The following is a 6,463-nucleotide window of genomic DNA, read 5'->3' as shown; positions in this document are numbered from 1 at the left end:
AACTTCATTAAAATAGTCAGGGACTTCTTAGAAACCATCAACTGCTGAGATAATGAACACTTTGGTGAGAAGTGTGTAATGTACAATACAGTGTATATAGTGCAGGAGTGTGTAATTTACAACATAGTGTATATAGTGCAGGCAGGGCTGCCATCAGGGGGGTACAGCCGTTACAACTGTAAGGGGCCCTGAGACCCGAGGGGCCCGCCCAGGCCAGAAGAAGGCAGGATGGGTGAAGGGGATCCGTGCTGTGCAGTACAGAAACAATCTCACAGTTTCTGCTGTTCTCGTGGACCAGGTAGGAAGCTACAAGTAGGGGCTGTGAAGGTAAGGGAGGGGGCTGTTTGTTTACAGGGAGGGGCCAGAGGCTTTTGTGTGTTTACAGATTTGTGTATGTGGGGCTGCCATATACAGATGTGTGTGGTGTGGGGGGGGGGAGCTGACATATATACAGGTGTGTGTGTGGGGGGGGGGGTGGCTGACATATATACAGGTGTGTGCGGCGGGGTGGGTGGCTGACATATATACAGGTGTGTGTGTGTGGGGGGGGGGTGGCTGACATATATACAGATGTGTGTGGGGGGGTGGCTGACATATATACAGATGTGTGTGTGTGGGGGGGGTGGCTGACATATATACAGGTGTGTGTGATTGGGGGGGTGGCTGACATATATACAGGTGTGGTGTGGGGGTGGCTGACATATATACAGGTGTGTGTGTGTGTGTGTGTGGGGGGGGTGGCTGACATATATAGAGCTGTGTGTGGGGGGGGGGAGGTGGCCTACATATATACAGGTGTGTGTGGGGGGTGGCTGACATATATACAGGTGTGTGGGGGGGGGCGGCTGACATATATACAGGTGTGTACCCTTCACACTCCAAAGACATTCCTCGCGTTGGTGGTGCAGTGGTGAGCATAGCTGCTTATTCAGCAGCTGACCCGGGTTCGATCCCCGGCCAACGCAATTGCCAAGATGGCTGCCTCGACCGCTAACTGCTTTGTGTCCCCAGGGAGAAATCTGCTGTACAATTTACATCCTGATGGAATAAAATTTAAACCAAAATGAATGTGTCGCATATTTGTATGTATTTTGTTAAACACTTTTGAATAATATATTTTTTTGCAGAAAGATATGATTATTTTGTATTCTCATTTTAAGCCAGTAGGTGGAGCACTTGGCTCCTTTTCAGGTATTTTCTAGGCTATCCTTAGCAACTCTGATGAAAAAAAAGCCAGCTGTTTACTATATAGCTCAACAGCTCTCTCTAACACTAGCCATTCATGTAATCCTAACACTAACCCTCCCTGTAACCCCAATACTATCCCTCTCTATAGCCCCAAAAATAACCCTCCCTGTAACCCCAATACTATCCCTCCCTATATCCCCAAGAATAACCCTCTATGTAACCTCAAAACTAACCCTCCCTGTAACCCCAAAAATAACCCTCCCTATAGCCCCAAGAATAACCCTTCCATGTAACCCCAATACTATCTCTGCCTATATCCCCAAGAATAACCCTCCCTGTAACCCCAATACTAACCCTCCCTATAGCCCCAAGAATAACCTTCCATGTAACCCCAATACTATCTCTGCCTATATCCCCAAGAATAACCCTCTATGTAACCCCAAAAATAAACCCTCCCTGTAACCCCAATACTAACCCTCCCTATAGCCCCAAGAATAACCCTCCCTGTAACCCCAATACTATCTCTCCCTATATCCCCAAGAATAACCCTCCCTGTAACCCCAATACTATCCCTCCCTATATCCCCAAGAAAAACCCTCCCTGTAACCCCAATACTATCCCTTCCTATATCCCCAAGAATAACCCTCCCTGTAACCCCAATACTATCCCTCCCTGTATCCCCAAGAATAACCCTCCCTGTAACCCCAATACTATCCCTCCCTATATCCCCAAGAATAACCCTCCCTGTAACCCCAATACTATCCCTCCCTATATCCCCAAGAATAACCCTCCCTGTAACCCCAATACTATCCCTCCCTATATCCCCAAGAATAACCCTCCCTGTAACCCCAATACTATCCCTCCCTATATCCCCAAGAATAACCCTCCCTGTAACCCCAATACTATCCCTCCGTATATCCCCAAGAATAACCCTCCCTGTAATGGTAACTCTTCCTCTAAAGTACCCCTAAGGCTGCATTCAGACTTGTGAGGTCCATGACATTTTTTTCCCGTGTTTTTGGCGTGCTCGCCTTGAACGGCTCCCCGAAGCGTGACAAACGCACCAAAGCAACTCACGTACTTTTTATTGTCAGTGAGACAAGTGCGTTTTTCATGCGTTTTTCTGGCAGTTGCGCACACGATCCCTACCCGTGTTTGGAGTGACATTTCGGCAGATTGTTCGCACGTTTTCCAGGAATGTCCGCCTTTCACGCCTTTCCGTGTGTGTTCCCAGAATGTAAAGGTGTGAATACATAACCCTTCCCCTCCCCCCCTCTGTAATCCTTACACTCCCCATGTCATGGCTGACCTCACGCTCTGCTCGTCGCCTGGCTGTTATGTTGGTCCTCTGGCCTCCATACTTTTCAAGTCACTGACCTGGAACAAGTGTGCAGGAAAGGGGCAGAAAAGACCGGATACGTCTTCTATGACCCAGAGCATTGAAGCCAGAGGGGCACCATGACAGCCAGGCAACTAGCATTTTCATAATGGAAGTCTATATCGGTATAAAGGTCTCCTGTGGCCTCATATGAACCTCTTACACCTTATTACAGTTCATTCTTCCATAAAGACCTCCTGGGGCCCCATAGAACCCTCATACACCTGATAACAGCCAGGCAACCAGCATTTTCATAATGAAAGTCTTGAAATGGCATAGTCTCCTGTGACATATACATATTTATAATAATCTTAGACCTTATTACAGTTTATCCCTCCAGTAAAGTCCTCCTGGGGCCCCACAGAGCCCTCATACACCTGATTACAGGCCATGTATTCTTTATATAGAGTCAGCACACTGGAGAGCTCCGCGCATGCGCTTTGTTTTTCTTATCAAGCCGCCTTTAAGCAGCGTTGAAAAGTCGGCGGACCAGGGACATCCCTTTAATTCCCCGCCGCTCGTCTGTGATTGGTTGGTTCGGGGGTGTCCCATCTCTTACCCGGTTGGCCCGCGTTTTGATCACCCTTTTTCTGATTGGAAGGCTGCCCGGGCTCTCTAACACGGGATTGGCTGGCTGTCTTGGCGGCGCTCTGGGGCTCGGGATGAACGTGTGGAGCCCGGAGGGGTGAAGAGTGAGAGCGGCGGCTGTGAAGGACGGGAACTCCCGGTCTTTTCATTGCAGAGCCTCATACGTGATACCTGACAGCAGCTGGTCACACAAACTCACCACAGCGGCCAATGGCCAATCACAAGCCGCCTTAACCGGCCCCCCCTGTCAGAAAAGTGAGTTTTGATTGGTTGCAAGGGGTTATTGCCGTTAGTGCTTCGTTCAGCCATCAGTAGCCAATCACAGTTCACTTTACTGGCCTTTAGCAAAGAGGAATTCTAATCGGTTGCCAGGGGTAACTGCCCTGATGTTGGTTGCTAAGCGTAACTGCCCTGATGTTGGTTGCCAGGGGTAACTGTCCTGATATTGGTTGCTAAGCGTAACTGCCTTGATGTTGGTCATCAGTGGTGCCTGCCGTGATCTTGGTTGCCAGGGGTAAGTGCCCTGATGTTCGTTGCTAAGGGTAACTGCCCTGTTGGTTGCTAAGGGTAACTGCCCTGATTTTGCCCTCCAGGGGTAGCTGCCCTGGAGTAACTACCTCAATGTTGGTCGCCAGGGGTAACAGTCCTGATGTTGGTCGCCAGGGGTAACAGTCCTGATGTTGGTTGCCAGGGGTAACAGTCCTGATGTTGGTTGCCAGGGGTAACAGTCCTGATGTTGGTTGCCAGGGGTAACTGCCCTGATGTTCCTTGCTAAGGGTAACTGCCCTGATGTTGGTTGGCAGGGGTAATTACCCTGATGTTGGTTGCCAGGGGAAACTGTCCCGATGTTGGTTGCCAGGGGTAACTGCTCTGATGTTGGTTGCCAGGGGTAAGTGTCCTGATGTTGGTCGCCAAGGATAACTGCCCTGATGTTGGCCGATAGGGGTAGCTGCCCTGATGTTGGTTGCCAGAAGTATCTGTCCCGATGTTGGTCGCCAGGGGTAACTGCCCTGATGTTTCTTGCTAAGGGTAACTCCCCTGATGTTGGTCGCCGGGGTAACTAACTACCCTGATATTGGTTGCCAGGGATAACTGCCCTAATGTCAGTTGCTAGGGGTAACCAAACTTAGGTAAACATCAATGTCCAACCAAAAGCCTTAATTATTTTTTAGTTTTGGCTTCAATGAGGAAGGGATTGTCTCCTGACATCCATTAGAGAGATTCTAAACCCGGTCACACGGTCGCAGTGCGATAATGTCGCGGTAATACACGTTGGCGCAGTGCGGTGACCTTCACATTAAAGAGGAACTCCACCCAAATTCTGGAATGTAGAAAAAAAAAAAAAGGACACAACAAAAAATGTTATAACAGTGATAGTAAAATACCTACTTACCTCCTTCACGCCAATTTCTGAGCCTCTCGTCTCCTCAGCACCGCCATCTTGTGTCAGGGCAAGTCCTGAACCAGCCGTGCCAGTCCTGCACATGTGCATGCGGTGGTCTGCAGTGCTGCCATGGCAACGTTAAAACCAAATGATTCCCTGCTAAAGCCCCGGGTGCAAAATCCGATGCAGCTCTTGCATATGGTAGCCAATCAGCTTCTAGCTTCAGCTTGACAGTCAAACCTGGAAGCTGATTGGCTGCCATGCAAGAGCTGCACCAGATTTTGCACATCTCCAGTTTTAGTAAATCAACCCCAATGCCATAGTTAACGCCACCAATTGTGCACATGTGCGCGCCCTGCGCTCTGGCAGGAATATTTCGGTTAGAAGTTGCCATAGTAACAAAAGCCAACAAAAGCGCTGCCAGTAAACCTGTGAGATGAGCAGGGATGCCGCTGCTTTTAAAATTTAACATCCAAGTTCTAAGTCCTGTATTTCACTATATAAACTCACTTTACTGTTAAAAATAAGTGTTGAAATGCAAAACTCCGTTGGGTGTAGCAAGATGTCCGCTTCCCCCCTTCTCAGTGTATCTTTACTATGGAGGGTGTAGCAAGATGTCCGTTTCCCCCCCTTCTCAGTGTATCCTTACTATGGAGGGTGTAGCAAGATGGCGTCGACGGAACATCTCTTCCGTTACACATTCCGACGGGTTGCCAAATCTGATCAAACACCTCTACCTTTTGGGAGTCAGGCTTGTAACGGTCATGCCTTGCAATGCCTCATGGGGACTTGTAGTTCTGGAGGGGCCACAAGTTGCGCTCCCATTTAACTAAAGGCAAAACTTTTTTTTTTTTTCATTTTCAATATCATAACGGAAGGTTGTGGCCCCTATCAGGTTTTTTTTTTTTTTTGCCATCTGTGATTTCCATTTACTTCCTGTCCCATCGCCACAACAGGAAAGGTGAGAGGAAATCCCTGGACTAATGTCCCCATTGGGAAGATTTCTCCTCTTCCTGTCAGTGGTGGCCCGTCCATTAGGGCCGCCCCCCCCCGATCCATGCGCCTGGCCCCTAATCTCCATGCAGGGTGCCGGACGCATGGGTTTCAATGTTTTTTTTTTTTTTGTTTTGTTTTTTACGCTCGTGATTAAACCCGGAGGTCTTTAAAAAGGGGGTGGGCTCGGGGCGCAGAGCCCACCCACTTGTGTGACATTAGCGAATTAACCACTTGCGGACCGCCCGCCGTCATTATGCGGCGGCTGTTTAACGTGGAATACTATTGTTATGGCAGCAGATAGCTGCCGCAACCGCCCCGGTATCGTTTTAAACAGCGGGCGGTCCGCTTTCATATGAAAGTGGTCTCTGCGGCGGATTCGCCGCAAGATCACTTATATCGGCGGCAGGAGAGGTGCCCCCCCCTCTCGTCGCTGCCCAGGGGTCTCCGCCGCTTACCGGAGCGGTCGGTAGTGGCGGAGACGATTGGGTCCTCTCCCCTCTGAGGGTGGATGGCGAGTGAGGGGAATGACCGCCCCCCCCTCGCTCGGCTCCATAACATTGGATGACGAAAGCGACGTCAAACATCACCTCCGCCCGATGGTCTTAAAGGGGAAATTTTTTTATTTATTGAAAAAATAAAGTCTTTTTTTTTTTTTTATCATTATTATTTTTTTATTGCATTTTAATGTAAATATGAGATGTGAGGACTTTTTGACCCCCCAGATCTCACATTAAAGAGGACCTGTCATGCTTTTTTTCTATTACAAGGGATGTTTATATTCATTGTAATAGGAATAAAAGTGACCTTTTTTTTTTTTTTTTTTTTTTTTTTTTTTTTAAATGGACAGTGTATAAAATTAAAAGTAAAATAAATAAGAATTTAATTTTTTTTTTTTTAAAGTGTCCCGCCGAGCTCACGCGCAGAAGGGA

The 6,463-nt window shown here is 48.4% G+C and overlaps 1 non-coding gene across 1 annotated transcript; it reads left to right on the top strand.

Annotated features, from left to right (window-relative positions):
* Positions 1 to 893: 893 nt before the first annotated feature.
* Positions 894 to 965, top strand: TRNAN-AUU (transfer RNA asparagine (anticodon AUU)). The gene has a single exon. It is a non-coding gene; the product is annotated as a tRNA-Asn (tRNA).
* The last annotated feature ends 5,498 nt before the right edge of the window (positions 966 to 6,463 follow it).

Source organism: Aquarana catesbeiana, linkage group LG09, assembly GCF_042186555.1.
Source record: "Aquarana catesbeiana isolate 2022-GZ linkage group LG09, ASM4218655v1, whole genome shotgun sequence".
NCBI classification, from domain to species: Eukaryota; Metazoa; Chordata; class Amphibia; order Anura; family Ranidae; genus Aquarana; species Aquarana catesbeiana.
Note: the sequence above shows the minus strand (reverse complement) of the source record. Positions and strands in the feature narration are given on the sequence as shown.